Raw genomic sequence first — 26,712 nt, forward strand, 5'->3', positions numbered from 1 at the left:
TTAATTAAATAAATTGAAGAAAACATATAAGCTTAGCATTTTATGTAATGAGCAACACATTTCTACATTTGAAATACTCCTGATCATCTCCTGAAACATAGGGTAAACACCAATAAGCTGTTTCGGATTTCTTCGTATGATACAAGCTGTGTATTACATTCACCCAAGTTCTACTGGTGATATTATCAGTTTGAAATAGTCCATTGGAAGCTCATATGAATGTTATAAAACTGTGGTGGAAACCAATAATATGCCCTTAATGAAATGTATTAATTTGTACAGCTGACCAGAAGTGCACTGATGTCATTAGTTCTACAAGTTCCATACAGTCACCCACTCTATCACTTTTTTAAAAAAGGGCAGTTTTCAGCATTCAAGGGTTTATGTGAGTGGTAGAGGGTAGGAGTGCAGTTCAAGAAGTCCCTGTTTCATAACCATATACCCTCTTCAATAGATCCTGTTAAAATGTTTTTCAACCCAATGCACTTTAAGAAACAATAAGATATATCATCATTTCATATACAAAACAATGAACAATTGGGTTTAACTATGCTCTTAGCACAAAATCAACAAACTGCACTAGAGAAGCAGTTACGTTTTGCAGAATTTGTGCATTTCACAACAGTTTTTTTTCCATGTTCCAAGATCTACATGTGATACGAAATGTATGAATTCTTGCACTGGAAACCTCACTGTATTTTACGAAGGCAGATAAAGGACATCTTTTGTACCCCATATACTTATAAGGAGGGTTTGGTGGCTGAAAATGCATTGCTTTGATGGTGATTGCATGTTGCTTGCACTTTGTACATATTACTGAATTAATAAAGGTGAACATTTTAGAACTGCTTATAAGTATGAATTAATTTAGGTGAACATTTCAGAATTGGGGGTATAGCTCCGTGGTAGAGCATTTAACTGCAGATCAAGAAGTCCCTAGTTCAAATCTGGCTGCCCCTTTCTCCAACTGTTTTACCTGTAGAAATATTTTTTTAATTAAATAAATTGAAGAAAACATTTACAATCTTAGCATTTTATGTAATGAGCAACACATTTCTACATTTGAAATACTGATCATCTCCTGATCATCTCCTGAAACATAGGGTAAACACCATTAAGCTGTTTAGGATTTCTTCATATGATACAAGCTGTGTTTTACATTCACCCAAGTTCTACTGGTGATATTATCAGTTTGAAATAGTCCATTGGAAGCTCATATGAATGTTATAAAACTGTGGTGGAAACCAATAATATGCCCTTAATGAAATGTATTAATTTGTCCAGCTGACCAGAAGTGCACTGATGTCATTAGTTCTACAAGTTCCATACAGTCACCCACTCTATCACCTTTTTAAAAAAGGGCAGTTTTCAGCATTCAAGGGTTTAACTCAGTGGTAGAGCGTAGGAATGCAGTTCAAGAAGTCCCTGTTTCATAACCATATACCCTCTTCAATAGATCCTGTTAAAATGTTTTTCAACCCAATGCACTGTAAGAAACAATAGGATATATCATCATTTCATATAAAAAAAAGAATGAACAATTGGGTTTAACTATGCTCTTAGCACAAAATCAACAAACTGCAGTAGAGAAGCAGTTAGGTTTTGCAGAATGTGTGCATTTGACAAAAGTTTTTTTTCCATGTTCCAAGATCTACATGTGATACGAAATGTATGAATTCTTGCAATGCAAACCTCACTGTATTTTACCAAGGCAGATAAAGGACATCCTTCGCACCCTATATACTTATAAGGAGGTTTTGGTGGCTGAAAATGCTTTGCTTTGATGGAGATTGCATGTTGCTTCCACTTTGTACATATTACTGAATTAATAAAGATGAACTTTTCAGAACTGGGGGTATAATTCAGTGGTAGAGCATTTGACTGCAGATCAAGAGGTCCCTAGTTCAACTCTTGGTGCCCCCTTGTTTTACCTGTACAAATATTTTTTTTATTAAATAAATTGAAGAAAACATTTACAATCTTAGCATTTTATATAATGAGCAACACATTTCTACATTTGAGATACTCCTGATCATCTCCTGAAACATAGGGTAAACACCATGAAACTGTTTAGGATTTCTTCATATGATAGAAGCTGTGTTTTACATTCACCCAAGTTCTACTGGTGATATTATCAGTTTAAATAGTCCATTGGAAGCTCATATGAATGTTATAAAACTGTGGTGGAAACCAATAATATGCCCTTAATGAAATGTATTAATTTGTACAGCTGACCAGAAGTGCACTGATGTCATTAGTTCTACAAGTTCCATACAGTCACCCACTCTATCACCTTTTTAAAAAAGGGCAGTTTTCAGCATTCAAGGGTTTAACTCAGTGGTAGAGCATAGGAGTGCAGTTCAAGAAGTCCCTGTTTCATAACCATATACCCTCGTCAATAGATCCTGTTAAAAGGTTTTTCAACCCAATGCACTGTAAGAAACAATAGGATATATCATCATTTCATATAAAAAACAATGAAAAATTGGGTTTAACTATACTTTTAGCACAAAATCAACAAACTGCAGTAGAGAAGCAGCTACATTTTGCAGAATTTGTGCTTTTGACAAAAGATTTTTTTTCCATGTTCCAAGATCTACATGAGATACGAAATGTATGAATTCTTGCAATGGAAACCTCAATGTATTTTACCAAGGCAGATAAAGGACATCCTTCGCACCCCATATACTTATAAGGAGGGTTTGGTGGCTGAAAATGCTTTGCTTTGATGGTGATTGCATGTTGCTTGCACTTTGTGCATATTACTGAATTAATAAAGGTGAACTTTTCAGAAATGGGGGTATAGCTCAGTGGTAGAGCATTTGACTGCAGATCAAGAGGTCCCTAGTTCAACTCTTGGTGCCCCCTTCTTTTACCAGTACAAATATTTTTTTTATTAAATAAATTGAAGAAAACATTTACAATCTTAGCATTTTATATAATGAGCAACACATTTCTACATTTGAAATACTCCTGATCATCTCCTGAAACATAGGGTAAACACCATGAAACTGTTTAGGATTTCTTCATATGATACAAGCTGTGTTTTACATTCACCCAAGTTCTACTGGTGATATTATCAGTTTAAATAGTCCATTGGAAGCTCATATGAATGTTATAAAACTGTGGTGGAAACCAATAATATGCCCTTAATGAAATGTATTAATTTGTACAGCTGACCAGAAGTGCACTGATGTCATTAGTTCTACAAGTTCCATACAGTCACCCACTCTATCACCTTTTTAAAAAAGGGCAGTTTTCAGCATTCAAGGGTTTAACTCAGTGGTAGAGCATAGGAGTGCAGTTCAAGAAGTCCCTGTTTCATAACCATATACCCTCGTCAATAGATCCTGTTAAAAGGTTTTTCAACCCAATGCACTGTAAGAAACAATAGGATATATCATCATTTCATATAAAAAACAATGAAAAATTGGGTTTAACTATACTCTTAGCACAAAATCAACAAACTGCAGTAGAGAAGCAGTTACGTTTTGCAGAATTTGTGCATTTGACAAACGTTTTTTTCCATGTTCCAAGATCTACATGTGATACGAAATGTATGAATTCTTGCAATGGAAACCTCACTGTATTTTACCAAGGCAGATAAAGGACATCCTTCGCAACCCTTATACTTAAAACCTCACTGTATTTTACCAAGGCAGATAAAGGACATCCTTCGCAACCCTTATACTTATAAGGAGGATTTGGCGGCTGAACATGCATTGCTTTGATGGTGATTGCATGTTGCTTCCACTTTGTACATATTACTGAATAAATAAAGGCGAACATTCCAGAAGTGGGGGTATAGCTCAGGGGTGGAGCATTTCACTGCAGATCAAAAGGTCCCTAGTTCAAATCTGGGTGCCCCCTTGTCCCACTGTTTTACCTGTAGAAATATTTTTAATTAAATACATTGAAGTAAACATTTACAATCTTAGCATTTTATGTAATGAGCAACACATTTCTACATTTGAAATACTCATGATCATCACCTGAAACATAGGGTAAACACCATTAAGCTTTTTAGGATTTCTTAATATGATACAAGCTGTGTTTTACATTCACCCAAGTTCTACTGGTGATATGATCAGTTTGAAATAGACTATTGGAAGCTCATATGAATGTTATAAAACTGTGGTGGAAACCAATAATATGCCCTTAATGAAATGTATTAATTTGTACAGCTGACCAGAAGTGCACTGATGTCATTAGTTCTACAAGTTCCATACAGTCACCCACTCTATCACCTTTTTAAAAAAGGGCAGTTTTCAACATTGAAGGGTTTATTTCAGTGGTAGAGCGTAGGAGTGTAGTTCAAGAAGGCCCTGTTTCATAACCAGATACCCTCTTCAATAGATCCTGTTAAAATGTTTTTCAACCCAATGCACTGTAAGAAACAATAGGATATATCATCATTTCTTATACAAAACAATGAAGTATTGGGTTTAACTATGCTCTTAGCACAAAATCAACAAACTGCAGTAGAGAAGCAGTTACGTTTTGCAGAATTTGTGCATTTGACAAAAGATTTTTTTCCATGTTCCAAGATCTACATGTGATACGAAATGTATGAATTCTTGCAATGGAAACCTCACTGTATTTTACCAAGCCAGATAAAGGACATTTTTGTACCCCTTATACTTATAAGGAGGGTTTGGTGGCTGAAAATGCATTGCTTTGATGGTGATTGCATGTTGCTTGCACTTTGTACATATTACTGAATTAATAAAGGTAAACTTTTCAGAACTGGGGGTATAGCTCAGTGGTAGAGCATTTGACTGCAACTCAAGAGGTCCCTAGTTCAAATCTGGGTGCCCCTTGTTTAACTGTTTTACCTGTAGAATTTTTTTTTATTAAATAAATTGAAGAAAACATTTACAATGTTAGCATTTTATGTAATGAGCAACACATTACTACATTTGAAATACCCCTGATCATCTCCTGAAACATAGGGTAAACACCATGAAATTGTTTAGGATTTCTTCATATGATACAAGCTGTGTTTTACATTCACCCAAGTTCTACTGGTGATATTATCAGTTTGAAATGGTCAATTGGAAGCTCATATGAATGTTATAAAACTGTGGTGGAAACCAATAATATGCCCTTAATGAAATGTATTAATTTGTACAGCTGACCAGAAGTGCACTGATGTCATTAGTTCTACAAGTTCCATACTGTCACCTCTAACACCTTTTTCAAAAAGGGCAGTTTTCAGCATTCAAGGGTTTAACTCAGTGGTAGAGCATAGGAGTGCAGTTCAAGAAGTCCCTGTTTCATAACCATATACCCTCATCAATAGATCCTGTTAAAATGTTTTTCAACCCAATGCACTGTAAGAAACAATAGGATATATCATCATTTCATATAAAAAAACAATGAACAATTGGGTTTAACTATACTCTTAGCACAAAATCAACAAACTGCAGTAGAGAAGCAGCTACATTTTACAGAATTTGTGCATTTGACAAAATATTTTTCTCCATGTTCCAAGATCTACATGTGATACGAAATGTATGAATTCTTGCAATGGAAACCTCACTGTATTTTACCAAGGCAGATAAAGGACATCCTTCGCACCCCATATACTTATAAGGAGGGTTTGGTGGCTGAACATGCTTTACTTTGATGGTGATTGCATGTTGCTTGCACTTTGTGCATATTACTGAATTAATAAAGGTGAACTTTTTAGAACTGGGGGTATAGCTCAGTGGTAGAGCATTTGACTGCAGATCAAGATGTCCCTAGTTCAAATCTGGGTGCCCCCTTGTTCAACTGTTTTACCTGTAGAATTAAATAAATTGAAGAAAACATTTACAATCTTAGCATTTTATGTAATGAGCAACACATTTCTACATTTGAAATACTCCTGATCATCTCCTGAAACATAGGGTAAACACCATGAAACTGTTTAGGATTTCTTCATATGATACAAGCTGTGTTTTACATTCACCCATGGTCTACTGGTGATATTATCAGTTTGAAATAGTCCATTGGAAGCTCATATGAATGTTATAAAACTGTGGTGGAAACCAATAATATGCCCTTAAAGAACTGTATTAATTCGTACAGCTGACCAGAAGTGCACTGATGTCATTAGTTCTACAAGTTCCATACAGTCACCCACTCTATCACATTTTTGAAAAAGAGCAGTTTTCAGCATTCAAGGGTTTAACTCAGTGGTAGAGCATAGGAGTGCAGTTCAAGAAGTCCCTGTTTCATAACCATATACCCTCATCAATAGATCCTTTTAAAATGTTTTTCAACCCAATGCACTGTAAGAAACAATAGGATATATCATCATTTCATATAAAAAAAACAATGAACAATTGGGTTTAACTATACTCTTAGCACAAAATCAACAAACTGCAGTAGAGAAGCAGCTACATTTTGCAGAATTTGTGCATTTGACAAAATATTTTTTTTCCATGTTCCAAGATCTACATGTGATACGAAATGTATGAATTCTTGCAATGGAAACCTCACTGTATTCTACCAAGGCAGATAAAGGACATCCTTCGCACCCCATATACTTATACGGAGGGTTTAGTGGCTGAACATGCTTTGCTTTGATGGTGATTGCATGTTGCTTGCACTTTGTGCATATTACTGAATTAATAAAGGTGAACTTTTCAGAACTGGCGGTATAGCTCAGTGGTAGAGCATTTGACTGCAGATCAAGAGGTCCCTAGTTCAAATCTGGATGCCCCCTTGTTCAACTGTTTTACCTTTAGAAATATTTTTTTATTAAATAAATTGAAGAAAACATTTACAATCTTAGCATTTTATGTAATGAGCAACACATTTCTACATTTGAAATACTCCTGATCATCTCCATGAAACTGTTTAGGATTTCCTCATATGATACAAGCTGTGTTTTACATTCACCAAAGTTCTACTGGTGATATGATCAGTTTGAAATAGACCATTGGAAGCTCATATGAATGTTATAAAACTGTGGTGGAAACCAATAATATGCCCTTAATGAAATGTATTAATTTGTACAGCTGACCAGTAGTGCACTGATGTCATTAGTTCTACAAGTTCCATAGAGTCACCCACTCTATCACCTTTTTAAAAACGGGCAGTTTTCAACATTCAAGGGTTTATGTCAGTGGTAGAGCGTAGGAGTGTAGTTCAAGAAGTCCCTGTTTCATAACCATATACCCTCTTCAATAGATCCTGTTAAAATGTTTTTCAACCCAATGCACTGTAAGAAACAATAGGATATATCATCATTTCATATACAAAACAATGAACAATTGGGTTTAACTATGCTGTTAGCACAAAATCAACAAACTGCAGTAGAGAAGCAGTTACATTTTGCAGAATTTGTGCATTTGACAAAAGATTTTTTTTCCATGTTCCAAGATCTACATGTGATACGAAATGTATGAATTCTTGCAATGGAAACCTCACTGTATTTTACCAAGGCAGATAAAGGACATCCTTCGCACCCCAAATACTTATAAGGAGGGTTTGGTGGCTGAAAATGCATTGCTTTGATGGTGATTTCATGTTGCTTGCACTTTGTACATATTACTGAATTAATAAAGGTGAACATTTCAGAACTGGGGGTATAGCTCGGTGGTAGAGCATTTGACTGGAGGTAAAGCGGTCCCTAGTTCAAATCTGGGTCCCCCCTTGTTCAACTGTTTCACCTGTAGAAATATTTTTTTAATTAAATAAATTGAAGAAAACATTTACAATCTTAGCATTTTATGTAATGAGCAACACATTTCTACATTTGAAATACTCCTGATCATCTCCTGAAACATAGGGTAAACACCATGAAACTGTTTAGGATTTCTTCGTATGATACAAGCTGTGTTTTACATTCACCCAAGTTCTACTGGTGATATTATCAGTTTGAAATAGCCCATTGGAAGCTCATATGAATGTTATAAAACTATGGTGGAAACCAATAATATGCCTTTAATGAAATGTATTAATTTGTACAGCTGACCAGAAGTGCACTGATTTCATTAGTTCTACAAGTTCCATACAGTCACCCACTCTATCACCTTTTTAAAAAAGGGCAGTTTTCAGCATTCAAGGGTTTATTTCAGTTGTAGAGCGTAGGAGTGCTTTTCAAGAAGTTCCTGTTTCATAACCATATACCCTCTTCAATAGATCCTGTTAAAATGTTTTTTTTAACCCAATGCACTGTAAAAACCAATAAGATATATCATCATTTCATATACAAAACAATGAACAATTGGGTTTAGCTATGCTCTTAGCACAAAATCAACAAAATGCAGTAGAGGAACAGTTACGTTTTGCAGAATTTGTGCATTTGACAAAAGATTATTTTCCATGTTCCAAGATCTACATGTGATACGAAATGTATGAATTCTTGCAATGGAAACCTCACTGTATTTTAACAAGGCAGATAAAGGACATCTTTTGTACCCCTTATACTTATAATGAGGGTTTGGTGGCTGAAAATGCATTGCTTTGATGGTGATTGCATGTTGCTTCCACTTTGTACATATTACTGAATAAATAAAGGTGAGCATTTCAGAAATGGGGGTAGAGCTCAGGGGTAGAGCATTTCACTGCAAATCAAAAGGTCCCTAGTTCAAATCTGGGTGCCCCCTTGTCCAACTGTTTTACCTGTAGAATTAAGGAAATTGAAGAAAACATTTACAATCTTAGCATTTTATGTAATGAGCAACACATTTCTACATTAGAAATACTCCTGATCATCTCCTGAAACATAGGGTAAACACCATGAAACTGGTTAGGATTTCTTTATATGATACAAGCTGTGTTTTACATTCACCCAAGTTCTACTGGTGATATTATCAGTTTGAAATAGTCCATTGGGAGCTCATATGAATGTTATAAAACTGTGGTGGAAACTAATAATATGCCCTTAAAGAACTGTATTAATTTGTACAGCTGACCAGAAGTGCACTGTTGTCATTAGTTCTACAAGTTCCATACAGTTACCCACTCTATCACATTTTAAAAAAAGGGCAGTTTTCAGCATTCAAGGGTTTAACTCAGTGGTAGAGCATAGGAGTGCAGTTCAAGAAGTCCCTGTTTCATAACCATATACCCTCGTCAATAGATCATGTTAACATGTTTTTCAACCCAATGCACTATAAGAAACAATAGGATATATCATCATTTCATATACAAAACAGTGAACAATTGGGTTTAACTATGCTCTTAGCACAAAATCAATAAACTGCAGTAGAGAAGCAGTTACGTTTTGCAGAATTTGTGCATTTGACAAACGTTTTTTTCCATGTTCCAAGATCTACATGTGATGCGAAATGTATGAATTCTTGCAATGGAAACCTCACTGTATTTTACCAAGGCAGATAAAGGACATTTTTGTACCCCTTATACTTATAAGGAGGGTTTGGTGGCTGAACATGCTTTGCTTTGATGGTGATTGCATGTTGCTTGCACTTTGTACATATTACTGAATTAATAAAGGTGAACTTTTCAGAACTGGGGGTATAGCTCAGTGGTAGAGCATTTGACTGCAGATCAAGAGGTCCCTAGTTCAAATCTGGGTTCCCCCTTGTTCAACTATTTTACCTGTAGAAATATTTTTTTTATTAAATAAATTGAAGAAAACATTTACAATCTTAGCATTTTATGTAATGAGCAACACATTTCTACATTTGAAATACTCCTGATCATTACCTGAAATATAGGGTAAACACCACTAAGCTGTTTATGATTTCTTCATATGATACAAGCTGTGTTTTACATTCACCCAAGTTCTACTGGTGATATGATCAGTTTGAAATAGTGCATTGGAAGCTCATATGAATGTTATAAAACTGTGGTGGAAACCAATAATATGCCCTTAATGAAATGTATTAATTTGTACAACTGACCAGAAGTGCACTGATGTCATTAGTTCTACAAGTTCCATAGAGTCACCCACTCTATCACCTTTTTAAAAAAGGGCAGTTTTCAACATTGAAGGGTTTATGTCAGTGGTAGAGCGTAGGAGTGTAGTTCAAGAAGTCCCTGTTTCATAACCATATACCCTCTTCAATAGATCCTGTTAAAATGTTTTTCAAACCAATGCACTGTAAGAAACAATAGGATATATCATCATTTCATATACAAAACAATGAACAATTGGGTTTAACTATGCTCTTAGCACAATGTCAACAAACTGCAGTAGAGAAGCAGTTACATTTTGCAGAATTTGTGCATTTGACAAAAGATTTTTTTTCCATGTTTCAAGATCTACATGTGATACGAAATGTATGAATTCTTGCAATGGAAACCTCACCGTATTTTACCAAGGCAGATAAAGGACATACTTCGCACCCCTTATACTTATAAGGAGGGTTTGGCGGCTGAACATGCATTGCTTTGATGGTGATTGTATGTTGCTTGCACTTTGTACATATTACTGAATTAATAAAGGTGAACTTTTCCAAACTGTTGGTATAGCTCATTGGTAGAGCATTTGACTGCAGATCAAGAGGTCTCTAGTTCATACCTGGGTGCCGCCTTGTTCAACTGTTTTACCTGTAGAAATATTTTTTTAATTAAATAAATTGAGGAAAACATTTACAATCTTAGCATTTTATGTAATGAGAAACACATTTCTACATTTGAAATACTCCTGATCATCTCCTGAAACATAGGGTAAACACCATGAAACTGTTTAGGATTTCTTCATATGATACAAGCTGTGTTTTACATTCACCCAAGTTCTACTGGTGATATTATCAGTTTGAAATAGCCAATTGGAAGCTCATATGAATGTTATAAAACTGTGGTGGAAACCAATAATATGCCCTTAATTAAATGTATTAATTTGTCCAGCTGACCAGAAGTGCACTGATGTCATTAGTTCTACAAGTTCCATACAGTCACCCACTCTATCACCTTTTTAAAAAAGGGCAGTTTTCAGCATTCAAGGGTTTAACTCAGTGGTAGAGCGTAGGAATGCAGTTCAAGAAGTCCCTGTTTCATAACCATATACCCTCTTCAATAGATCCTGTTAAAATGTTTTTCAACCCAATGCACTGTAAGAAACAATAGGATATATCATCATTTCATATAAAAAACAATGAACAATTGGGTTTAACTATGCTCTTAGCACAAAATCAACCAACTGCAGTAGAGAAGCATTTACATTTTGCAGAATTTGTGAATTTGACAAAAGTTTTTTTTCCATGTTCCAAGATCTACATGTGATACGAAATGTATGAATTCTTGAAATGGAAAACTCACTGTATTTTACCAAGGCAGATAAAAGACATCCTTCGCACCCCTTATACTTATAAGGAGGGTTTGGTGGCTGAAAATGCATTGCTTTGATGGTGATTGCATGTTGCTTCCGCTTTGTACATATTACTGAATAAATAAAGGTGAACATCATCGAATTGGGGGTATAGCTCAGTGGTAGAGCATTTGACTGCATATCAAGAGGTCCCTAATTCAAATCTGGGTGCCCCCTGGTCCAACTGTTGTACCTGTAGAAATATTGTTTTAAATAAATTGAAGAAAACATTTACAATCTTAGCATTTTATGTAATGAGCAACACATTTCTACATTTGAAATACTCCTGATCATCTCCTGAAACATAGGGTAAACACAATGAAACTGTTTAGGATTTCTTCATATGATACAAGCTGTGTTTTACATTCACCCAAGTTCTACTGGTGATATTATCAGTTTGAAATAGTCCATTGGAAGCTCATATGAATGTTATAAAACTGTGGTGGAAACCAATAATATGCCCTTAATGAAATGTATTAATTTGTACAGCTGACCAGAAGTGCACTGATGTCATTAGTTCTACAAGTTCCATACCGTCACCCACTCTATCACCTTTTTAAAAAAGGGCAGTTTTCAGCATTCAAGGGTTTAACTCAGTGATAGAGCGTAGGAATGCAGTTCAAGAAGTCCCTGTTTCATAACAATATACCCTCGTCAATAGATCCTGTTAAAAGGTTTTTCAACCCAATGCACTGTAAGAAACAATAGGATATATCATCATTTCATATAAAAAACAATGAAAAAGTGGGTTTAACTATACTCTTAGCACAAAATCAACAAACTGCAGTAGAGAAGCAGTTACGTTTTGCAGAATTTGTGCATTTGACTAACGTTTTTTTTCCATGTTCCAAGATCTACATGTAATACGAAATGTATGAATTCTTGCAATGGAAACCTCGTTGTATTTTACCAAGGCAGATAAAGGACATTTTTGTACCCCTTATACTTATAAGGCGGGTTTGGTGGCTGAAAATGCATTGCTTTGATGGTGATTGCATGTTGCTTCCACTTTGTACATATTACTGAATAAATAAAGGTGAATATTTCAGAAATGCGGGTATAGCTCGGGGGTAGAGCATTTCCCTGCAAATCAAAAGGTTCCTACTTCAAATCTGGGTGCCCCCTTGTCCAACTGTTTAACCAGTAGAAATATTTTTTTAATTAAATAAATTGAAGTAAACATTTACAATCTTAGCATTTTATGTAATGAGCAACACATTTCTACATTTGAAATACTCCTGATCATCACCTGAAACATAGGGTAAACACCATTAAGCTGTTTAGGATTTCTTCATATGATACAAGCTGTGTTTTACATTCTCTATCTCGCCTATCTTCTTTAACTGCTTCTTTATTGACTATCCTGCTCTCCTCACTAAATCTGGTAGGAAAAAGTTTAAAAAGGACATCCTGGTCTCCAACCCAGGCCTCCCTATCGCTGACACCTACACTAGTGCCTGCTCTAAGGAAACTCTCACTGACATCCTCTTTTTCGCGCCTTCACCTGACCTATGGACCCTTCATATGGTCTCTGTGCTCTCTCCTTTTTCATCTTCTCCCATTAATGGTGGCACCCGTTGGGATGTCCTCTTGGCCCCCTTCCGCTCCTCTAAGGCCATCATTAATGTCTACGCTAATGGGACCGTCTTGGTCCAAGGCCCTCAGGCCAACCTTCACCTCTTTGATAGACGCTTCCCTCGCCTCATCAACTTCCTTTCCTCCCCTGCTGTCCCCCCCCTGTATTCGGCTACCTTGCCTCTACCCTGCCCCCTCTCGCACTCCCTCTTCACCTCCTTCTTCTACACCTCCGCAAGGCGTACCTCTGATCTGTACCCCTCCCCGGAAGTCCTTCAAGGATGGCAACCTTCTCCACTTTGCCACTCTTAACTCTCGCTCTGCCATCAAGCATTCCTCCGATATCTGTCGCCTTCTTGAGGAACTGGACCTTGACGTCCTCGGTCTCACTGAGACATGGTTCACAGCCAGCTCTGTCACGAGCTTTGACACACTCCTACCTGAAGGTTACAAGATCCTCTCTGTGTCCAGGCCCAACCGTGCAGGGTGGGGTGTTGCCCTTATCTTCCCTGAGTGGATTCCTGCCACTGTCACTCCTATGCAGACCTACTCCTCTTTTGAATGTCTTGTCTGCCGACTCTCTCTCTCTCCTAGCCATTCCCTTACCGTGGCTACTATCTATCGGCCACCTGGTCAAATTTCCTCTTTCCTCTCTGAGTGGGCTGACCTCTCCTCCTCACTCCAGTCCTCTACCACTCAACTCCTCTTTCTTGGTGACTTTAACATCCACCTAGATGCCTCCTGTCCCCCCACTGGACTCTTTCGTGACCTCTGCGACTCTCTCTCACTCTCTATTCTCCCGTCTGGGCCTACTCATTCTGCAGGGTACACTCCTGATGCTCTGATCTCTTCTGACCTTCCCCTCTCTGTCCCTCTCTCCACTCCTCTCTCCTGGAGTGATCACTTTCTCCTATCCTCCCACCTCACCCTCCCTACCCCACAGGCAAAGCCACCCTCATCATTGCCACCCACCTTCTCGGTCATCCGACCCATGAAGCGCGTGTCAGTTGCGGCTTTCGCTGCCACCTTCTCGCCCCCCCTCCCCCTTTGGCTGACTCCCACCCTGACACAGCCCTCTCCTTGCTCCACTCTGCTATATCTGATACTCTTGATATCCTTGCCCCTGTCATGAAAATCCGCCTGAAGCCCAAAGCCAAATGTAACTCCTGGTATGATTCGGATCACGTCACCCTAAAACGCAAGTGCAGAGTGGCAGAGAGGAAATGGCGTGCTTCATGTTCATCCTCTGACAAACTGGCCTGCCGCCTGCTCCAAAGGCAATACCGTCTCTCTGTTCTCACCAAGAAGAGAGCCCTTATCCAAGCCCGCATCTCTGCGGCATCTAACAACTCGGCTGAACTCTTTAAAATCTGCAAGGAGCTTGCCAACCCTGCTGCAGTCTCTACCTCTCCTGTCCCCTCCCAGGCCCTCTGCACTGCACTGGCCTCCCACTTCATCTCTAAAACTCAGGACATCCTGTCCTCACTCTCCTCCTATCACCTCCCCCCCTCTCTTCCCTGCTCTTCCTCTGGCCCTTCTGCAGCCACCCCTCCTCCCTCCTTCTCTGCCTTTCCCTTTTTTTCTGCTGACGAGGTTTCCAGACAAGTCCAATCTATGAAAGTCTCGTCTAAACAGATTCACCCCTGTTGCTCCAAAACTATCAAGGACCACATCGACTCCCTGGCTCCTGCCCTGGCTGACTTTTGAAACCACTCCTTCGCCTCTGGAGTCTTCCCATCCCCCCTCAAGCACTCCCTTGTGCACCCTCTCCTTAAGAAACCCTCTGCCGACCCCTCCTGTCCGGCTAATTATCGCCCAATCTCCATCACTCCCTTCCTGGGCAAGCTCCTGGAGAAACTGGCCATCTCCCAGCTTAACCTCCATGCTGAAGCTGTTGATAGTCTCCATGACCATCAATCTGGCTTCAGAGCGGCCAGAAGCACAGAAACTGCTCTCCGGAACATCCGTGAGGACCTGCTCTTGAACCTCGACTCCAACACTCCGTGTGTTCTCATTCTGCTCGATCTCTCTTCTGCCTTTGACACTGTCAACCATGCCATCCTGCTCAACCGTCTCCGTGATAACCTGGGTATCACTGGTCAGGCTCTGGCGTGGCTGACCTCTTTCCTTTCCAATCGACCCTCCCAGGTCCAACTTGGGTCCTTCCTCTCTGACATCTTCTTCTCCACCTGTGGCGTTCCGCAGGGATCTAATCTCTCTCCCTGGCTGTTCAACCAGTATCTGGCACTCCTTGCCCACCGCAACGCCACCCTCTGCCCCAGCTTTCAGTGCTATGCGGACAATACCCAACTCATTTTCAGACTACCCTCGTCCTCCTCCTCTCCCTCCCTCATCTCTGACTGTCTGTCTGCTATCCAGGAATGGTGTGCTGCCAATGACCTCTGCCTTAATGCTAGTAAGACTGAGATCCTACTCATCGGCACACCCACTCCCTCCTTCCCTGCAGCTCTCTGGCCGGCCTCTCTTGGCCCTCTTCCTGCTCCTACCTGCAAGGCAAAAAACCTCAGGGTCATCTTCGACTCCACACTCTCCTTCTCTCCTCATATATCTGACATCTCTAAGAAGTCACATTACCAGCTGCACCTCCTCAGAGGTATTCTTCCCTTCCTCTTCTTCCCCCAGAAGCTCACTGTCTCCCGAGCCCTGGTTCTCTCGAAGCTGGACTACTGTAACAGCCTCTATCTTAATCTGCCTGCCTCCACTCTCCGTCCTCTGCAACTCATCCAGAACAGAACTGTGAGATTTGTCCTTGGCCTCAAGCCCAGGGACCGTATCTCTCCAGGACTGAAATCTCTACACTGGCTCCCAGTGGCTGCGAGGATTAAGTTCAAAACCCTCTGCATTGTCCACAAGGCCTTCTGGGGCCTGGGGCCTAAATACCTTCAACTCTCTCTTCCAAAATATCTTCCTTCCCGACCCCTACGCTCATCCGTCTCCAACTCCCTCAGGGTCAGCCGCTTCTCGAAGCAACGAGCTGGGGGTAGATCTCTCTCCGCGGCAGGGGCTTCCCTCTGGAACAGCCTTCCTGCCTCCCTGAAACTTGAGGAGAACCATCTCCGGTTCCAGAAGCACCTCAAAACCTTCCTCTTCACTTCTGCTTTCTCTCTCCCTCTCCCCTGCTAAATTCTTCACCAAACTGCACTGATTCTGCAACTGGGCCACTCTCACCAACCTCGGTCCTGGGCCCAGTCACTCTTCACTTGCACTGCCTCCCTGGCAACCCCTGCACTGCGGGACTGTCTCTGTATCCCTACAGCCCCCCCAGCACTTGTCTGCACTTACCTTGCACTTGCCACCAGCTGGCCCTATTTATTTATTATTTTATTTCTATTCTACTTATTTGTACTGCACTCCCCCCCTCCCCCTTCCCCTTGCACTTTTTCCCTTCCCCCTACCCCTGCACTTGCGCGGTCTGAATGACACCTGGCCTAGTAGGATCGTTGTCTGTCTTCCCCTTGTGCCCCCCTCCCTGCCTCGTCGCGCCTTGAAACACTTGTGTATAGGCGCGTTACAAATGCCATATCATATCATATCATATCACCCAAGTTCTACTGGTGATATTATCAGTTTGAAATAGTCCATTGGAAGCTCATGAAGTGGGAGAAAAGACACCCCCGAATCTCCTTGCGCCCCTGGCCTAGAGGATCGCGACCCAGACACCCACCACGAGATGAATTAGCCTATCTACCAGACAACCAAATACCTGGTACAGGAACATACGGATGTGCCCATCAGCCTGCCCACCAGCCTGCCCTGCTCAAGCCGACACCTGCGGCATGGATGAACTCGACTAAACCCTTCAACAGTAAATAAACATATCGTTAGAGATGCCATGATGACCTAGCCAACTGTCAGAACACCCGTCCAATCATGTACACTGGACACCCCCACTCCAATCCACACTAAGAAGATACTCAGTGCTATAACGTAGGTGACGGACACACCCACTGACGCGCATCTTTATTATTTTTCACATAGGTTTTTTCGAAATGCAGAAACGCAAGACGCACACAACACTCATCTAAATGCTTGCTGACGCTTCTCCTAACCCTTACATTGTGATGAAAATACAACGTAGACATGATCCCGCATATGAAGCAATGTGATACCACAACTTAAAGTGCCGTGCATTAAACATCCCCACCTATGCACCAGGCCCAAGTAGGCCACAAGCAAGAGCCTCCACGAACATTGGATGAGCAAGAGTTCAATTGCTGACCCTGAAGAACGCGCCCAGCGTGAACTGACAGCCAAGGTAGCGATGTTGCAACTCGCATGCCACCAGCCGACGCCAAGGTCACACCTGCAAACTAAGCCAGACACACAGTGGAAAATACAACCTTAAATGTGCAGAATTCTGCCTCAACCACGGTCTCTCCTCACGTGACCAAGCCAAACCTGACAGGGTGCCAGACCCAGGAGGGAGAAGTCGCCTGGGTCCCACGTTTGAGACACAGGCTCCAACAATGAAATGACCCAATGAACACCTACAGCGAAGGGAATGGTCTGCTCTCAGGCATATGAGCAAATCCACGCATTGTCTGCACGAACACATAGTTACATATTGTTGCAAATGACAGGTACACCGCGAGCTGGGAACAACGATGGTCCCAGGCTGGGGGGCTCACGAGTCGACCAATCGGAACATGGGGCACTCATCACTGATGCCACTAACATTAGCCAATCATTAGGGGTCTTTGTGTAAAAATGTTCAAGTATCTAATAGAAGGGACAACCCAAGTATACCACCTGACTGACCCTTAACCACTAACAGCGTTCTCTTTACGTATGCTATACTAACCCTACCACTCGAGGAACCAATCCAGAGTGGCGATGGGTTTTTGCTAACTTTCCCAGGTGACGCAAGTAGCGCGTCATACTGAGGCAAAAAGGGGCCTGCGAGCCCCACAAATTTCGAGAGTCTGGACGGACGCGTACAATCCTAGACCCATCCTTGCCGTTATTCAATAAACAGCAGAACCACCTTGCTTCTTGTGTGTGTCTCATACTAATTTTTGGGATACGCGGGAGGAGTTGGGGCCTCCCAGCCCAGAGGTCCGCGGAAGGCCCAGCCGACCCAGGGAGAAACCATCCGACACTCATATGAATGTTATAAAACTGTGGTGGAAACCAATAATATGCCCTTAATGAAATGTATTAATTTGTACAGCTGACCAGAAGTGCACTGATGTCATTAGTTCTACAAGTTCCATACAGTCACCCACTCTATCACCTTTTTAAAAAAGGGCAGTTTTCAACATTGAAGGGTTTATGTCAGTGGTAGAACGTAGGAGTGTAGTTCAAGAAGTCCCTGTTTCATAACCATGTACCCTCTTCAATAGATCCTGTTAAAATATTTTTCAACCCAATGCACTGTAAGAAACAATAGGATATATCATCATTTCTTATACAAAACAATGAAGTATTGGGTTTAACTATGCTCTTAGCACAAAATCGACAAACTGCAGTAGAGAAGCAGTTACATTTTGCAGAATTTGTGCATTTGACAAAAGTTTTTTTTTCCATGTTCCAAGATCTACATGTGAAACGAAATGTATGAATTCTTGCAATGGAAACCTCACTGTATTTTACCAAGGCAGATAAAGGACATCTTTTGTATCCCTTATACTTATAAGGAGGGTTTGGTGGCTGAAAATGCATTGCTTTGATGGTGATTGCATGTTGCTTCCACTTTGTACATATTACTGAATAAATAAAGGTGAATATTTCAGAAATGGGGGTATAGCTCAGGGGTAGAGCATTTGACTGCAGATCAAGAGGTCCCTAGTTCAAATCTGGGTGCCCCCTTCTTCAACTGTTTTACCTGTAGAAATATTTTTTTAATTAAATAAATTGAAGTAAACATTTACAATCTTAGCATTTTATGTAATGAGCAACACATTTCTACATTTGAAATACTCCTGATCATCACCTGAAACATAGGGAAAACACCATTAAGCTGTTTAGGATTTCTTCATATGATACAAGCTGTGTTTTACATTCACCCAAGTTCTACTGGTGATATGATCAGTTTGTAATAGTCCATTGGAAGCTCATATGAATGTTATAGAACTGTGGTGGAAACCAATAATATGCCCTTAATGAAATGTATTAATTTGTACAGCTGACCAGAAGTGCACTGATGTCATTAGTTCTACAAGTTCCATACAGTCACCCACTCTATCACTTGTTTAAAAAAGGGCAGTTTTCAGCATTCAAGGGTTTATGTGAGTGGGAGAGATAGGAGTGCAGTTCAAGAAGTCCCTGTTTCATAACCATATACCCTCTTCAATAGATCCTGTTAAAATGTTTTTCAACCCAATGCACTGTAAGAAACAATAAGATATATCATCATTTCATATACAAAACAATGAACAATTGGGTTTAACTATGCTCTTAGCACCAAATCAACAAACTGCAGTAGAGAAGCAGTTACATTTTGCAGAATTTGTGCATTTGACAAAAGTTTTTTTTTCCATGTTCCAAGATCTACATGTGATACGAAATGTATGAATTCTTGCACTGGAAACCTCACTGTATTTTACCAAGGCAGATAAAGGACATCCTTCGCACCCCATATACTCATAAGGAGGGTTTGGTGGCTGAAAATGCATTGCTTTGATGGTGATTGCATGTTGCTTGCACTTTGTACATATTACTGAATTAATAAAGGTGAACATTTTACGACTGCGGGTATAGCTCAGTGGTAGAGCATTTGACTGCAGATCAAGAGGTCCTTAGTTGAAATCTGGGTGCCCACTGGTCCAACTGTTGTACCTGTAGAAATATTTTTTTAAATAAAATGAATAAAACATTTACAATCTTAGCATTTTATGTAATGAGCAACACATTTCTACATTTGAAATACTCCTGATCATCTCCTGAAACATAGGGTAAAAACCATTAAGCTGTTTCGGATTTCTTCGTATGATACAAGCTGTGTGTTACATTCACCCAAGTTCTACTGGTGATATTATCAGTTTGAAATCGTCCATTGGAAGCTCATATGAATGTTATAAAACTGTGGTGGAAACCAATAATATGCCCTTAATGAAATGTATTAATTTGTACAGCTGACCAGAAGTGCACTGATGTCATTAGTTCCACAAGTTCCATATAGTCACCCACTCTATCACTTTTTTAAAAAAGGGCAGTTTTCAGCATTCAAGGGTTTATGTCAGTGGTAGAGGGTAGGAGTGCAGTTCAAGAAGTCCCTGTTTCATAACCATATACCCTCTTCAATAGATCCTGTTAAAATGTTTTTCAACCCAATGCACGGTAAGAAACAATAAGATATATCATCATTTCATATACAAAACAATGAACAATTGGGTTTAACTATGCTCTTAGCACAAAATCAAAAAACTGCAGTAGAGAAACAGTTAAGTTTTGCAGAATTTGTGTATTTGACAAAAGTTTTTTTTCCATGTTCCAATATCTACATGTGATACGAAATGTATGAATTCTTGCACTGGAAACCTCACTGTATTTTACGGAGGCAGATAAAGGACATCTTTTGTACCCCTTATACTTATAAGGAGGGTTTGGTGGCTGAAAATACATTGCTTTGATGGTGATTGCATGTTGCTTCCACTTTGTACATATTACTGAATAAATAAAGGTAAACATTTCCGAATGTAGGAAATAGCTCAGTGGTAGAGCATTTGATTGCAGATCAAGAGGTCCCTAGTTCAAATCTGGGTGCCCCCTTGTCCAACTGTTTTACCTGTAGAAATATGTTTTTAATTAAATAAATTGAAGAAAACATTTACAATCTTAGCATTTTATGTAATGAGCAACACATTTCTACATTTGAAATACTCCTGATCATCTCCGGAAACATAGGTTAAACACAATTAAGCTGTTTCGGAATTCTTCATATGATACAAGCTGTGTATTACATTCACCCAAGTTCTACTGGTGATATTATCAGTTTGAAATAGTCCAATGGAAGCTCATATGAACGTTATAAAACTGTGGTGGAAACCAATAATATGCCCTTAATGAAATGTATTAATTTGTCCAGCTGACCAGAAGTGCACTGATCTCATTAGTTCTACAAGTTCCATACAGTCACCCACTCTATCACCTTTTTAAAAAAGGGCAGTTTTCAGCATTCAAGGGTTTAACTCAGTGGTAGAGTGTAGAAATGCAGTTCAAGAAGTCCCTGATTCATAACCATATATCCTCTTCAATAGATCCTGTTAATGTTTTTCAACCCAATGCACTGTAAGAAACAATAGGATATATAATCATTTCATATAAAAAACAATGAACAATTGGGTTTAACTATGCTCTTAGCACAAAATCAACAAACTGCAGTAGAGAAGCAGTTAGTTACGTGTTGCAGAATTTGTGCATTTGACAAAAGTTTTTTTTCCATGTTCCAAGATCTACATGTGATACGAAATGTATGAATTCTTGCAATGGAAACCTCACTGTATTTTACCAAGGCAGATAAAGGACATCTTTCGCACCCCATATACCTATAAGGAGGGTTTGGTGGCTGAAAATGCTTTGCTTTGATGGTGATTGCATGTTGCTTGCACTTTGTACATATTACTGAATTAATAAAGGTGAATATTTTAGAACTGGGGGTATAGCTCAGTGGTAGAGTATTTGACTGCAGTTCAAGAGGTCCCTAGTTCAAATCTGGGTGCCCCCTGGTCTAAGTGTTGTACCTGTAGAAATATTTTTTTAAATAAATTGAAGAAAACATTTACAATCATAGCATTTTATGTAATGAGCAACACATTTCTACATTTGAAATACTCCTGATCATCTCCTGAAACATAGTGTAAACACCATTAAGCTGTTTCGGATTTCTTCGTAATGATACAAGCTGTGTATTACATTCACCCAATTTCTACTGGTGATATTATCAGTTTGAAATAGTCCATTGGAAGCTCATATGAATGTTATAAAACTGTGGCAGAAACCAATAATATGCCCTTAATGAAATATATTAATTTATACAGCTGACCAGAAGTGCACTGATGTCATTAGTTCTACAAGTTCCATACAGCCACCCACTCTATCACTTTTTTAAAAAAGGGCAGTTTTCAGCATTCAAGGGTTTATGTCAGTGGTAGAGGGTCAGAGTGCAGTTCAAGAAGTCCCTGTTTCATAACCATATACCCTCTTCAATAGATCCTGTTAAAATGTTTTTCAACCCAATGCAGTGTAAGAAACAATAAGATATATCATCATTTCATATACAAAACAATGAACAATTGGGTTTAACTATGCTCTTAGTACAAAATCAACAAACTGCAGTAGAGAAGCAGTTACGTTTTGCAGAATTTGTGCATTTGACAAAGTTTTTTTTTCCATGTTCCAAGATCTACATGTGATACGAAATGTATGAATTCTTGCACTGGAAAGCTCACTGTATTTTACGAAGGCAGATGAAGGACATCTTTTGTACCCCTTATACTTATAAGGAGGGTTTGGTGGCTGAAAATACATTGCTTTGATGGTGATTGCATGTTGCTTCCACTTTGTACATATTACTGAATAAATAAAGGTAAACATTTCAGAATGTAGGATATAGCTCAGTGGTAGAGCATTTGTTTGCAGATCAAGAGGTCCCTAGTTCAAATCTGGGTGCCCCCTTGTCCAACTGTTTTACCTGTAGAAATATGTTTTTAAATAAATTGAAGAAAACATTTACAATCTTAGCATTTTATGTAATGAGCAACACATTTCTACATTTGAAATACTCCTGATCATCTCCGGAAACATAGGTTAAACACAATTAAGCTGTTTCGGAATTCTTCATATGATACAAGCTGTGTATTACATTCACCCAAGTTCTACTGGTGATATTATCAGTTTGAAATAGTCCATTGGAAGGGCATATGAATGTTATAAAACTGTGGTGGAAACCAATAATATGCCCTTAATGAAATGTATTAATTTGTACAGCTGACCAGAAGTGCACTGATGTCATTAGTTCTACACGTTCCATACAGTCACCCACTCTATCACCTTTTTAAAAAAGAGCAGTTTTCAGCATTCAATGGTTTATGTCCGTGGTAGAGGGTAGGAGTGCAGTTCAAGAAATCCCTGTTTCATAACCATATACCCTCTTCAATAGATCCTGTTAAAATATTTTTCAACCCAATGCACTGTAAGAAACAATAGGATGTATCATCATTTCATATAAAAACAATGAACAATTGGGTTTAACTATGCTCTTAGCACAAAATCAACAAACTGCAGTAGAGAAGCAGTTACGTTTTGCAGAATTTGTGCATTTGACAAACTTTTTTTTTCCATGTTCCAAGATCTACATGTGATACGAAATGTATGAATTCTTGCAATGGAAACCTCACTGTATTTTACCAAGGCAGATAAAGGACATCTTGTGTAACCCTTATAGGTATAAGGAGGGTTTGGTGGCTAAAAATGCATTGCTTTGATGGTGATTGCATGTTGCTTCCGCTTTGTACATATTACTGAATAAATAAAGGTGAACATCATCGAATTGGGGGTATAGCTCAGTGGTAGAGCATTTGACTACACATCAAGAGGTTCCTAATTCAAATCTGGGTGCCCCCTGGTCCAACTGTTGTACCTGTAGAAATATTGTTTTAAATAAATTGAAGAAAACATTTACAATCTTAGCATTTTATGTAATGAGCAACACATTTCTACATTTGAAATACTCCTGATCACCTCCTGAAACATAGTGTAAACACCATTAAGCTGTTTCGGATTTCTTCGTATGATACAAGCTGTGTATTACATTCACCCAAGTTCTACTGGTGATATTATCAGTTTGAAATAGTCCATTGGAAGCTCATATGAACGTTATAAGACTGTGGTGGAAACCAATAATATGCCCTTAATGAAATGTATTAATTTGTCCAGCTGACCAGAAGTGCACTGATGTCATTAGTTCTACAAGTTCCATACAGTCACCCACTCTGTCACCTTTTTAAAAAAGGGCAGTTTTCAGCATTCAAGGGTTTAACTCAGTGGTAGAGCGTAGAAATGCAGTTCAAGAAGTCCCTGATTCATAACCATATATCCTCTTCAATAGATCCTGTTAAAATGTTTTTCAACCCAATGCACTGTAAGAAACAATATAATATATAATCATTTCATATAAAAAACAATGAACAATTGGGTTTAACTATGCTCTTAGCACAAAATCAACAAACTGCAGTAGAGAAGCAGTTACGTTTTGCAGAATTTGTGCATTTGACAAACGTTTTTTTTCCATGTTCCAAGATCTACATGTGATACGAAATGTATGAATTCTTGCAATGGAAACCTCACTGTATTTTACCAAGGCAGATAAAGGACATCTTGTGTAACCCTTATAGGTATAAGGAAGGTTTGGTGGCTGAAAATGCATTGCTTTGATGGTGATTGCATGTTGCTTCCACTTTGTACATATTACTGAATTAATAAAGGAGAGTGTTTCAGAACTGGGGGTATAGTTCAGTGGTAGAGCATTTGACTGCAGATCAATAGGTCCCTAGTTCAAATTTGGGTGTCCCCTTGTCCAACTGTTGTACCTGTAGAAATATTTTTTTAAATAAATTGAACAAAACATTTACAATCTTAGCATTTTATGTAATGAGCAACACATTTCTACATATGAAATACTCCTGATCATCTCCTGAAACATAGGGTAAACACCATTAAGCTGTTTAGGATTTCTTCATATGATACAAGCTGTGTTTTACATTCACCCAAGTTCTACTGGTGATATTATCAGTTTGAAATAGTCCATTGGAAGCTCATATGAACGTTATAAAACTGTGGTGGAAACCAATAATATGCCCTTAATGAAATGTATTAATTTGTCCAGCTGACCAGAAGTGTACTGATGTCATTAGTTCTACAAGTTCCATACAGTCACCCACTCTATCACCTTTTTAAAAAAGGGCAGTTTTCAGCATTCAAGGGTTTAACTCAGTGGTAGAGCGTAGGAATGCAGCTCAAGAAGTCCCTGTTTCATAACCATCTACCCTCTTCAATAGATCCTGTTAAAATGTTTTTCAACCCAATGCACTGTAAGAAACAATAGGATATATCATCATTTCATATAAAAAACAATGAACAATTGGGTTTAACTATGCTCTTAGCACAAAATCAACAAACTGCAGTAGAGAAGCAGTTACGTTTTGCAGAATTTGTGAATTTGACAAAAGTTTTTTTTCCATGTTCCAAGATCTACATGTGATACGAAATGTATGAATTCTTGAAATGGAAAACTCACTGTATTTTACCAAGGCAGATAAAGGACATCCTTCGCACCCCTTATACTTATAAGGAGGGTTTGGTGGCTGAAAATGCATTGCTTTGATGGTGATTGCATGTTGCTTCCGCTTTGTACATATTACTGAATAAATAAAGGTGAACATCATCGAATTGGGGGTATAGCTCAGTGGTAGAGCATTTGACTGCAGATCAAGAGGTCCCTAATTCAAATCTGGGTGCCCACTGGTCCAACTATTGTACCTGTAGAAATATTGTTTTAAATAAATTGAAAAAACATTTACAATCTTAGCATTTTATGTAATGAGCAACACATTTCTACATTTGAAATACTCCTGATCATCTCCTGAAACATAGTGTAAACACCATTAAGCTGTTTCGGATTTCTTCGTATGATACAAGCTGTGTATTACATTCACCCAAGTTCTACTGGTGATATTATCAGTTTGAAATAGTCCATTGGAAGCTCATATGAACGTTATAAGACTGTGGTGGAAACCAATAATATGCCCTTAATGAAATGTATTAATTTGTCCAGCTGACCAGAAGTGCACTGATGTCATTAGTTCTACAAGTTCCATACAGTCACCCACTCTGTCACCTTTTTAAAAAAGGGCAGTTTTCAGCATTCAAGGGTTTAACTCAGTGGTAGAGCGTAGAAATGCAGTTCAAGAAGTCCCTGATTCATAACCATATATCCTCTTCAATAGATCCTGTTAAAATGTTTTTCAACCCAATGCACTGTAAGAAACAATAGGATATATAATCATTTCATATAAAAAACAATGAACAATTGGGTTTAACTATGCTCTTAGCACAAAATCAACAAACTGCAGTAGAGAAGCAGTTACGTTTTGCAGAATTTGTGCATTTGACAAAAGTTTTTTTCCATGTTCCAAGATCTACATGTGATACGCAATGTATGAATTCTTGCAATGGAAACCTCACTGTATTTTACCAAGGCAGATAAAGGACATCCTTCGCACCCCATATACCTATAAGGAGGGTTTGGTGGCTGAAAATGCTTTGCTTTGATGGTGATTGCATGTTGCTTGCACTTTGTACATACTACTGAATTAAAAAAGGTGAACATTTTAGAACTGGGGGTATAGCTCAGTGGTAGAGCATTTGACTGCAGTTCAAGAGGTTCCTAGTTCAAATCTGGGTGTCCCCCTGGTCCAAATGTTGTACCTGTAGAAATATCTTTTTAAATAAATTGAAGAAAACATTTACAATCGTAGAATTTTATGTAATGAGCAACATATTTCTACATTTGAAATACTCCTGAACATCTCCTGAAACATAGTGTAAACACCATTAAGCTGTTTCGGATTTCTTTGTATGATACAAGCTGTGTATTACATTCACCCAATTTCTACTGGTGATATTATCAGTTTGAAATAGTCCATTGGAAGCTCATATGAATGTTATAAAACTGTGGCAGAAACCAATAATATGCCCTTAATGAAATGTATTAATTTGTACAGCTGACCAGAAGTGCACTGATGTCATTAGTTCTACAAGTTCCATTCGGTCACCCACTGTATCACCTTTTTAAAAAAGAGCAGTTTTCAGCATTCAAGGGTTTATGTTAGTGGTAGAGGGTAGGAGTG

The 26,712-nt window shown here is 38.8% G+C and overlaps 8 non-coding genes across 8 annotated transcripts; all 8 read left to right on the forward strand.

Annotated features, from left to right (window-relative positions):
* The first annotated feature begins 2,796 nt into the window (after positions 1-2,796).
* Positions 2,797-2,868, forward strand: TRNAC-GCA (transfer RNA cysteine (anticodon GCA)). Its single transcript has one exon. It is a non-coding gene; the product is annotated as a tRNA-Cys (tRNA).
* Positions 2,869-4,748: 1,880 nt separating this feature from the next.
* Positions 4,749-4,820, forward strand: TRNAC-GCA (transfer RNA cysteine (anticodon GCA)). The gene has a single exon. It is a non-coding gene; the product is annotated as a tRNA-Cys (tRNA).
* An 876-nt stretch (positions 4,821-5,696) lies between these two features.
* On the forward strand, positions 5,697-5,768 carry TRNAC-GCA (transfer RNA cysteine (anticodon GCA)). Its single transcript has one exon. It is a non-coding gene; the product is annotated as a tRNA-Cys (tRNA).
* A 3,699-nt stretch (positions 5,769-9,467) lies between these two features.
* Positions 9,468-9,539, forward strand: TRNAC-GCA (transfer RNA cysteine (anticodon GCA)). Its single transcript has one exon. It is a non-coding gene; the product is annotated as a tRNA-Cys (tRNA).
* Positions 9,540-18,601: 9,062 nt separating this feature from the next.
* TRNAC-GCA (transfer RNA cysteine (anticodon GCA)) lies at positions 18,602-18,673 on the forward strand. Its single transcript has one exon. It is a non-coding gene; the product is annotated as a tRNA-Cys (tRNA).
* Positions 18,674-21,458: 2,785 nt separating this feature from the next.
* TRNAC-GCA (transfer RNA cysteine (anticodon GCA)) lies at positions 21,459-21,530 on the forward strand. The gene has a single exon. It is a non-coding gene; the product is annotated as a tRNA-Cys (tRNA).
* Positions 21,531-23,356: 1,826 nt separating this feature from the next.
* On the forward strand, positions 23,357-23,428 carry TRNAC-ACA (transfer RNA cysteine (anticodon ACA)). The gene has a single exon. It is a non-coding gene; the product is annotated as a tRNA-Cys (tRNA).
* A 2,773-nt stretch (positions 23,429-26,201) lies between these two features.
* TRNAC-GCA (transfer RNA cysteine (anticodon GCA)) lies at positions 26,202-26,273 on the forward strand. The gene has a single exon. It is a non-coding gene; the product is annotated as a tRNA-Cys (tRNA).
* Positions 26,274-26,712: the final 439 nt, after the last annotated feature.

The sequence above is a fragment of the Ambystoma mexicanum genome, unplaced genomic scaffold (genome assembly GCF_040938575.1).
Source record: "Ambystoma mexicanum isolate Mex_15411 unplaced genomic scaffold, UKY_AmexF1_1 Mex_scaf66, whole genome shotgun sequence".
Lineage (NCBI taxonomy): Eukaryota > Metazoa > Chordata > Amphibia > Caudata > Ambystomatidae > Ambystoma > Ambystoma mexicanum.